Consider the following 11613-nt stretch of genomic DNA (forward strand, 5'->3'; position numbering starts at 1 on the left):
TCACCAGCATCACTTGCATTTCCATGTAAGGTGGACAAACAGCATGCTTGCAAAATTTTTATACGTTTTTCTTGGTTTGGCCTTTAGGCTGTCATAATGATATAAAGGCATCATGTGTTTTAGTTCCAATACGTTTTAGCAAACACAATAAACTGTATGGAGGAAAAATGCAAGCAATCGTTCATAAATCCTGGTATCCCAATTGTTACTTGGTGTTCTCAGCACAAAGTCTGGGAGGTGAGACTGCCTAGTTATGGAATGCTTCACAAACGTCAGTTCCAATCTCCAGCCTAGCAATAATCTCATGATATGTTAGAGGTACCTTAACTGGACAACAATCAGAATCAGAATCAGGTTTATTATCATGACATATGTTGTAAAATTTGTTTTGCAGTAGCAGTACAGCATGGCATAAAACTTACTATAAGTTACAAAACTAATAGTACAAAATATGAATAACATGGATTCATGGATCATTCAGAAATCTAATTGTGGAGGGGGAAGAAGTTGTTTCTCAAACACTCAGTGTGGGTGTTCAAGTTCCTGTATCTCCTCCCTGATGGTAATAACATGAGGAGGGAACTTGCCGGGTGGTGAGGATCTTTAATGATGCATGCTACTTTTTGGAGTCACAGCCTATTAAAGATGTCCTCGACGATGCTCACCATTCTTCACCTATCTTCAGTCTACCCATCACCTACTAGCGCCATTGCACCTTTTTCCTCTGCTCTTTATGTTGGCTAGCTTACCAGTGTCAGTCTCATATGCAAGATTTCAATTCAAAACAGCAACAATACTTTGTCCCCCATGGATACGACTGTATGCTTTGAGTTCATCCAGCAGTTTGCTCTTTGTTAACTTTTAACAGAGATGGGAAAGACAACAGATGTGTCTTGACGTTAAAGAATAGGATAAAGACAATAGAAAAAGAGATCTAGGTTCAGTAGGTCAAGGAGTAGAATCAATGGAGACACAAGGTAATGCAGATATTGAAATCTGAAGCAACAAGCAATCTGCTGGAAGAACTCAATGGGCCATGCAGCATCTATGGGAGGAGTAGAATCATTTGGAGGCTGTTATAATTGTATATAAAGGCATCCAAACAAAAATTGGTAATAGCAATGAGCCAAGAAATTAGAGGTCGTTGTCATATGGGCAATACAATAATGATGGGGGATATAATCCATATACTAACTGGGAAAAATAAATGAGCAGAAAAAGTTGAAAGGACGCATTAATGGGCTGTGTAAGATATGGATTTCCAGATCTGCATGTTCAGGAACCAATGAGGGAATTGCTATTTTAGATCCAAGATGATGTACATCAGAAAAGGTCAATTGATGATCTAGTAGTTAAGGGGTATTTAGGACGAAGACTACAGAAGCATGAACTTGGAAAGCGTTAGAATTGTGCAGAGGTAGCGTGTATTTATGGCTTGACAAATGTTTGGATTCTTCGTGGTAACCGACAGAGTAGATAAAAGTGACTTGATAGCATTAATCTGGAATTTCAGATGTTTCTTTTGATAATGTGTCATGCAAGAGGTTATTAAACAAAAGAAGAGTGTATAATGAACAGTAAACGTAATAACCACTGTGGCTTTGGAAAGTGGGAGGAAAATGGAACACCTGGGCGTTACGAGCAGGACATGCAAACACCACACATACAGCACCAGAAGTCGGAAGCAAACTCAGACAAACTCCCTGGAGGTGTGAGCACTGTCTGCTCTCAGAATCTACTGGTAAAGGTAGTCTAGATTTCCAACCAACGCAGGCTGGTAGGAAATTCCAGAATTTCACCCCAGCGATGTTGGATGAATTTTGAAATAATTCCAAGTCGGGCTGGATATAAAATCCTATGTAGTTACCAACTTAAATGTCATACACCTCTCATTATCTAAATAAAATATATTGATCTTATTGATACAATACAGTACCTGATACCACTGATAGCCTATGCTGATACTTCCAGTATCCCATTAATTTCATCATTTTTACTGCACTTAATTATATCCATGCGAAGACAGGTTTTTCCACCCTGCAGAGTTTGCACAGCAATGGTTTCGATGAACTTCGAGGCCCAATTTATACTTTCACCATTCTTACCCGGATTGTTACATGTGCAGGCATACCACTTCACAGTGAGCAAACCCCATTCACCTGCAGTTCAACTGACAGTCCCAATGACCTTTTTCTTCAAGACTCAAAATGAACTGCAAACCTGGAAGTTTTGGACCTTTCCTGACCTAATTTTGTAAATATCAAGTATTAATAGCTACTTGTTTTAAAATTTAAATTTATTGATAGGGCTGTAGTTTTGTGTAGCTTCCCTCCGCCTTTCAAACTTGTCATAAATAAAGCACCGTTAATGTGGTTCAAAAACTTAGGAAGGCTGATATTTTCAAAGAGTTGAATAGATGACACTATATAGGTCATGGATGTTAAAACAATCCTTCTGATTATAGATTTTTAATAAAGAAATTCAGTTATCTCACCTGACAGTCCAAAAATTCTGAACAATATTTTGAATGTTTCAGGAAGTACCTGTGCATAGAGGGATGTATGGATGTTTTTTATGCTAACTTTTTATGAAATCCCAAAAACTAGTTTGCAATACTGAGGCCTGTGGAATTAAAGAATCAATAGATAAATGGATAGAAAATTGATAGAAAGCAACTCATGATGGTAGATGATTGTGTTGGAGTTGGTGCTTCTCAGGGATCAATGCCAGAAATTCAGTTTGGAGGTACAGATACGTGTTTCACGCTTGAAGGCCAGTGATTTGAACAGATGCTACAGGATATTTGTCGATATTAGGCCATTCCAGGTCTGGGGTTGGATGATCGTGCGAGCAGGAGACATGAGGAAGCCCAGGGACTGGTGAATTGGCATGCCTGGAGTTTGGGGTCCCATATTCCGCTAGTCTGGGGGTCGGCACCAAAGACTGGAGCCTGAAGGTCAATTGGAAATCCGGAAGGCAAAGCCCAGTGGCCAAAGCCTGGAGCCTGGAGTCCTGTCCTGGAGTTGTAGGTCTGCCCACATGTGTGGGCGGGTGGGTTTGATTTGCTGTTGTTGTTTTGTTGCTTGCTCTGTTCTGTGTTGCTCAGCCAAGCATTATGGGCATGCTATGTTGGTACCAGATTGTATGGTGATACTTGTGAGCTGTCCCAAGCACAGCCCTAGGTGATTTCCAAGGAATTTTTCATCAGTGATTGATTTGGGATTATTGTGTGATTTACACTAGGACTCAAAGCGAAATATTTATTTCACTACAAATAAAGAATTTCCTCACCCTACAGAACCTATTTTTGATAAACTGCTGCAAACTGAATTTTATGACTAAAACTTCACCAGTCTCCTGTTGAGTGTGGGATTATTTCTTTCATTTGGCTTTGATTATATCTGAATGCAGAAATCCCACGTGGAAATCCCAGACTTGATTACAGTGCTAGCATGGCATGGCAAAGTTCAGATCAATATCCCCACGTGCCAGATACATTTGCCTGTATTTTACATATGGCCTTTGCCATCGGAATTAAGGTGCTTGGCTAATACAGTTTTGCTGTGATGGTTATCACAAAATTTCTCTTGCTTTACAGTATTTGTATACTGTTTGTTGGGAAGATTCATGTTGAGGCTTTGAAAGTGCTGTCAGACTTTAGTCATAGTCATTGGTTTAGGAGGTGATCTTCTTCTTATGACTACAGTCACATGTGAGTGTGAATTTCAATTTCCAATGGTGGAAATAGTGATAGTTCCTCCCAGGGATAGCTTGCCATTGGCTGATGGCTGCTTAAATTTTTCAAGGCAGGTTGAGCCTGGTGCCACTTCCATGGTATTTTTGATGAGCTGTTTGTTAGAGATACTGCTCTGTCCCAGTACTCCTGCAATTGAATCACATTATTGACGTCAGTATGTTGGTGCCATTGAGTAGCTCTGCAGTAGCTTTGTTAACATGCAGGTCGGGGGGTGATGTTGATGATTCGAGATTCAGATTTACTTCGCCGTGGCCACATTGAAACACAGAGTGAAATTTGCCATTGGTGTAAACAGCCGACACATCCAAGGTGTGCTGGAGGCAACCCACAAGTGTTGCCACATATTTTGGCACCAATGCTTGGCAGAACAACACAGAACAGCAAAAACAAACTCTGTTCCCCCCTCCCACCCACACACATACACTGTTCTTGAACCCCAAAGAATGGGGTCTTCCTCAGACCCCAGGGGACTTGGACTCGGGCTTGCAGTCGGCGGGCTTCAATTTCCCTAAGGAACTCATAGAGATTGGCAGACTTACTGAATTTAAAAATCCATTTCATGCAAATACATTTCATCGTTTGGCGAATTTGCGTTTCTCAGCAAATCTAAGATAGTGGAATTTCACACTGGCTCAGTAACTTTCAGGCTGATTAATTTTGTGTAATGGCCTAATTTTATTTCTGTTCTGTAAGCATGAAACTACATTGCAAAAAATACTTGATTCATCAAGTAGGAATTCTATGAAACCACCTGAAATTAATAAAATCCACTATGCATCAACCATGATAAATAGATAATGGCAGCAGCTTCAATCACAATAGATTGTGGAGAAGAAAAGCAGCAGACTAACCAAGGGAAAGTGATGTTACCAAAAACAGATTTGATGAAACAAGACCTGGACATAGGAAATAACACAAGTGGAGTGACAGATCGATTTGAAACATTTTATAATGGAAAGTGAATGCAGAAACATGCAAAATGATTATGGGACTCAATTCAAGTTCTTTTCAGCATTGCAAAGGAAGGAAGACATTGACTGATCTGCAAATCAAATTTATATAGTAGACCATGACATGAGAATGTCCAAAATACTTTTACCGTACATAAAGTAATGCAGAAAACATAACAGACAGCCCAGTTTGTGTACATCATAGCCCACAGGCAAAATGACAAAATAGAGAACTTTTACCATATTGCAGCATGTCTGTGTCTTATACAAAGGAATTTAATTAAAGACCTGTTTGCTAAGTCAGATTGGCTCAGTTATGTACAGGTCCACAATACTTGTTTCTAGCCATTCATGTATGTGATTTGCAGTTTTGTGCCTGGAAGGCTGTTATCACTGGGGTTCCACAAAGCTTAGTACTCAGTCTCTCACTTCTTGTACATGATAATGATCTGGATTTAAAAACTGGAACCATGATACTGACGATTTTATATGACTGGAATGACATGAAGTGTGAAGGAACAGACAGACACAGTGCCCACAGATGCTTAAAAAACAGCACAGATAGATATGATGGCTAAAAGAATACATAAAATGCAAAGAACCATGGAGTGATAATAGAAATATATATATACCTTGTTCAGCCACACTTCACTGTTATGCGTTCTAGTCCCCACACTACACCAAAGATGTGAATCCATGGAAAGGATATGGAGAAGATATTAAGGATGTCATCAAGACAGGAAAAAATAATCTTTGTGGAAAGTTGGGATAGACTGGGACAGAGAAGGGCCAAGACTGAGTAAATAGAAAGGAATTATTCCCCTTTCCTGTGGATCAAAAATTGGGATCCTGCATTTAAAGCAATTGAGAGGATTAAATTGTTAATAAGGAAAAATCTGGAAGTCACTACCTGAAAGAATGAAAGAGGCAGAGATCTTCACCAGATTTAAAATATTAGGCTAAGTTACTTTTCTTTCAACCAGCATGGACGCAATGAACAAAATGACCACCTGCAGAATCAGAATTAGGTTTATTATCAGTGACATATCATGACATTTGCTGTTTTACATCAGCAGTACAGTGCAATACATAAAAAATTACTATAAACAGCAATAAAAAAAAATAAATATTGCAAAGAGAGAGGTAAACAGTGAGGTCATGGGTTCATGGAATCTGACAGCAGACAGGAAGAAACTATTCCTAAAACAGAGTGTGCATTCCTCTGACTGCAGTATTGAGAAGAGGGCACATCCTGGATGGCGAGAATTAAAGTAATGGCCATGAAATGAGAGAATTCTGCAGATACTGTACACAGCAGGTAAAGTGGAGAATTGATGTTACAGGCTGAGCCAGTGTGTCTGAAGTTGGAAAGAAATGGGCTAAGGGTGGAGGGGCAAAGGAAATATCTGTGAATGGGGGAGATTGAGAAAGATCAAGTTGCTCGTATGTTGTTACTGCAGTCCAAGAGAGGATGATGGATATGTGCTGATTACGCTTGATCTATCTGGAGGAGGTTCCCTTTTGCCATACATTTTCTGTGGTGCATGGGTGTCATGCAAAACAGATTATTGCTGCAAGAGTAGAAAACATTCCACTTTAATCTGTTCACCAGCCTTTTGTCTGACAGAAAGATTTCTAGGTTAATGTGTTTTAGGGGTATTGATTCGAGTGCAAGTGTTCAGCAGAATATCCAGAGATGACTTCTGTCCTTTTTAAAATAGTTTTACACCATCCACAATGATGTCAATTTGAAGTTATCCTTCAGTTTAACACACATCAGAAAGACAGCATCTCTAACGCTATGACACCTCCACATCTTCAGCCAAGAACATAGAACATTGAATAGTACAGCACAGAACAGGCCCTTCAGCCCACAATATTGTGCCAACCCTCAAACCCTGCCTTCCATATTATCCCCCACCTTAGATTCCTCCATATACCTGTCTAGTAGTCGCTTAAACTTCACTAGTGTATCTGCCTCCACCACTGACTCAGGCAGTGCATTCCACACACCAACCACTCTCTGAGAAAAAACCTTCCTCTAATATCCCCCTTGAACTTCCCACCCCTTACCTTAAAGCCATGTCCTCTTGTATTGAGCAGTGGTGCCCTGGGGAAGAGGCGCTGGCTATCCACTCTATCTATTCCTCTTATTACCTTGTACACCTCTATCATGTCTCCTCTCATCCTCCTTCTCTCCAAAGAGTAAAGCCCTAGCTCCCTTAATCTCTGATCATAATGCATACTTACTAAACCAGGCAGCATCCTGGTAAATCTCCTCTGTACCCTTTCCAATGCTTCCACATCCTTCCTATAGTGAGGTGACCAGAACTGGACACAATACTCCAAGTGTGGCCTAACCAGAGTTTTATAGAGCTGCATCATTACATCGCGACTCTTAAACTCTGTCCCTCGACTTATGAAAGCTAACACCCCATAAGCTTTCTTAACTACCCTATCTACCTGTGAGGCAACTTTCAGGGATCTGTGGACATGTACCCCGAGATCCCTCTGCTCCTCCACACTACCAAGTATCCTGCTAGAGTCCAGAGTGGGTCTTAAACTTAGACCTACATGATCAGAGATAAGCATGCTGTTGCCGAGTGAAGGCCACTGCAATGTGATTAAAGTGTAAAACCTACTGAACTTTGAATGCCTTAGTTTTGTTATAATCTTTGAAGAAGTCAGTAAAGATTACTTAAAGGCAAAAAAGTGCAGATGCTTGAAATCTAAAATTAAAAAGTTCTGGAAATATTCGACAGGTCATGCAGCATCGGTGGAGAGAAAAACAGAGTAGATATTTTAGGTTGATGGCCTTTTGTCAGAATGAAGGATCATTGACTTGAATCATGAACATCATTTCTCTCTCCACAGAGGCTGCTTAACATGCCTAGAACTTCTCGCACTTGTTTTAATTTCAATAGAAATTATATTTTGCAGAAGAGCAAGGCAATTGTGGTTAGGTGGTTCAAGCTTTTTTTAATGCATTTACAAACCAATTTACATCCTGTAATTTGCTTTATATTTTATGTGAGAATTCTGCACTTTACTTCCCCACTTGCTTCGCTATCCTTCAAATTGATTTTGTTCCCACTACTTTATTGATAATTATACTTTTTACCATGCCAAATGATGTACTTAAATAAAACTGCTTTGGTTAATGACATCAGTTGCAAGCATAAAAACATGAAAGAAATAGGCCGTTCTGCCAGGAAGTATGATCATGAGTGATCCTATCATAATATCATGTTCCAAATCACCAGGGAAACATCCTCCCTGTAACCAGTATATCTAACCATGCCATTTTTAAAAATGTTTTTCAATGAAATTTCCTCATTCTTCTAAATATAGCTCAGCTGATCCAATTTCACATGCCAACTATCCCAGGAATCAGCGTAGTGAACTTTTGTGCCACTCCTTCTGTTACAAGTATGTTCTGTCTTACACAAGACTTAACCCTAAATTAAATACAACACTCTGGGCCTGGACACACCATTGTAGTGGCTTATCCTTGTACCACATACCATCTGCCTCCGTAACAGCTTGCTGCCCTTGCTTCGAGCCTCTGGCATGCAAGGCCATCCAGATCTCTTCTTACATCAACATTTCTCAATCTATCACCATTCTAATAATACTCTGCTTTTCTGTCTTTCCCGGCAAAGTGATTTATCAATGTTATCTGCCACATACTTTCCCACTCAATCGAGAAACTTGAAATATATTGTGAGTAACAGAGGCCCAGGCAATATTCCCTGCAATACCTCCCACTTGAGGAAGACCACTTATTCTATAGTTTACTTCCAGTCTATTAATCAGTCCCAACACATCACATCTATGGTGCCCTTTTTCCTATTCTACCAGTTACACGTTTAAAAAGCTCCAAGTTTGTCGAACATATTTTTGACAAAGAGCCACACATGAGGCTACTTAACAAGTTAAGAGCCCATGGTATAACAGGAAGGATGCTAGCATGGATAGAGGATTGGCTGATTGGCAAGAGGCAAAGAGTGGGAATAAAGGGTTTCTGGTTGGCTGCTGGTGACCACTGGTGTTCCGCAGAGGTCGGTGTTTGGACCAGTTCTTTTCATGTTATATGTCAGTGATTTGGATGATGGTATTGATGGCTTTGGGGCCAAGTTTATCGATGATATGAACATAAGTAGAGGGGCAAGTAGTGTTGAGGAAGCAGGGAGTGTGCAGAAGGACTTAGATTGGGAGTACAAGCAATGAAGAGGCAGATGGAATATATATGTAGAGAAGTGTGTATGGTCATGCACTTAGGTAGATGGAATAAAGGCATAGGCTATTTTCTAAATGGGGAGAAAATTCAAAAATCACAGGTGCAGAGGAATTTGGGAGTCCTCATGCAGGATTCCCTAAAAGTTAACCTTCAAGATGAATCAGTGGTAAGGAGGGCAAATACAATGTTAGCATTCATCTCGAGAGGACTAGGGTATAAAAGCAAGGATGTAATAAGGCATTGGTCAGATCACACTTGGAGTATTGCAAGCATTTATTTATTTATTAAGACACAGTGCCCTGATCGTGGGAAAATTTACGACGACCAATTAACCTACCACCCGATAGGTTTTTGGACTATGGGAGGAAACAGGAACACCTGGAGGAAACCCATGCAGTCGCAAGGAGAACACACTAACTCATTACAGGCAGTGGCAGGAATTGAACCTGGGTTGCTGGCATGGTCAAGCGTTGTGCTAACCACTATGCTGCCGTGCCACCACTTAACTAAGAAAAGTAGCACTGGCATTGGAGAGGGTCCAGAGGAGGTTCATGAGAATGATTCCAGGAATGGAAGGTTTGATGTATGAGGAGCATTTGATGGGTCTGGGCCTGTACTCACTGGAGTTCTGAAGAATGAGGGGGAACCCCTTTGAAACCTATCGAATAGTGAAAGAGCTAGATAGATGTGGATGTGGAGAGATGTTTCCAGTAGTGCGGGAGTCTTGGACCAGAGGGGACAGCCTCCGAGTAGAGGGGTACCCATTTAGCACAGAGATGAGGAAGAACTGTAGGCAAAGAGGATAGTGAATCTGTGAAATTCATTGACACAGATGGTTGTGGAGGCCAAGGCACTGGGTATATTTAAAGCAGAGATTGATAGGTTCCTGATTAGTAAGAACATATAAGGTTATGGGGCAAAAGGCAGCAGAATGGGGTTGAAAGGAACAATAAATCAGCTATAATGGAATGGCATAACAGACTTGATGGGCCAAATGGCCTCACTCTGCTTCTAAGTCTTATGGTCTTGTGTTTCATTTTTGATAAATAAATCATCAAGTCCATTACCATTGTCCAATCCAGTTGGTATTTCTGAAGGATCCTGTTATTGCATCCTTTATTATAGACTCAGTGGCTGCTTTAAGGTACAGCAGCGGAACTTGGTGCGGTCTTCTGCTGCTGCAGCCAATCCACTTCAAGGCTTGACACGATGCACATTCAGAGATTCTCTTCCACACACCACTGTTGTAACGCATGGTTACTTGAGTTACTGTTGCCTTCTTGTCAGCTTGATCCATCTTGGGCATTCACCACTGATTTCTCTCAGTAACAAGGGATATCTGCCCACAGAGCCTCCACTCACTGGATGACTTTCACACCACACTCTCTAAACTCTGGAGACTGGTGTGTACTCCATGATCAAAGTCACTTAGATCACAGTTCTTTCCCATTCTGACGTTTGGTCTGAACAACAAGTTTATCTCTTGAAGCATCTCTCTCAATGCTTTTGTGCATTGAAGTGCTGCCACATGATTGTCTGATTAGATATTTGTGCTAATGTGGTGTACCTAATAAAGTGGCCACTGAGTGTAGACACTAGCATTTTCCATATTATTGACATTCCATGTTTTCTTCTCCACATCCTTTATAAATAGTACAATTATATCTGCCTCCCTCCAATTTCCAGGAACACTAACTTGAACTCTTTGATGCTTTAAAGAAATAAAATCATTTTGATTCATTTTTGACAAGGTGTCTAAGGATAATACCTGGTCTAAATTTGTTATGCAACAATATCCATTAATAAGGCACGTGGAACTACCATCTTGAATAAACAACCATCACATTAGAATATAGTTTCTCCACACTCCTTAAAAGCCCACCATTAACCTTGTACTCTCTCTTTAAAATCAACCTTACGAAGTGATCACGTCACACTTTACCAGACTGAACTTTTTCTGCTACTTTTCAGCCCAGCTCTGCATCCCGTCAATGTACTGTTGTAACCTCTGACAACCTTCTACACTACCCACAACTCAATCAACCTCATGTCATCTGCAAACCTACCTTTCTACTTCCTCAACCCCCCCTCCCCCAGCACAAGCCCTCTTCTCAGGAAGGAGGTACAGAAGCCTGAAGGCACACACTCGGCAATTCAGGAACAGCTTCGTCCCCTCTGCCATCTGATTTCTAAATGGACATTGAACCCATGTGCCTCACTACTTTTTTTAAAATCTGTTTTTGTGCTACTTATTTTAATTTGACTATTTAATATACATATATACTTATTGCAAGTATTTTTTTCTATATTTATCATGTATTGCATTGTACTGCTGCTGCAAAGTTAGCAAATTTCACATCTATATTTATATATTTATTCATTTATCTATTAAAAATATTACAAAGAGCAGGGTTCCCAGAACAACACCTTTTGTGTCCTCTTCCTTCAAACTTAGTGGCAGCAGTATGAACCACTGGAATGCTTATGCAATCACTATCAAATGTAATGGGGTACTAATGTAAATATTACTTGTCGTAGAAAAGACAGGGTGCCACAAATCCATGGAAATTATGGAGTGGCATAGTAACAATAAGTCACTTATTACTGTGATTTCCTACAATTTGTATGCTGCACTTCTATGGCACAACTTAAAAAAAAACAAAAGG

The sequence above is a fragment of the Mobula hypostoma genome, chromosome 19 (genome assembly GCF_963921235.1).
Source record: "Mobula hypostoma chromosome 19, sMobHyp1.1, whole genome shotgun sequence".
Taxonomy (NCBI): Eukaryota; Metazoa; Chordata; class Chondrichthyes; order Myliobatiformes; family Myliobatidae; genus Mobula; species Mobula hypostoma.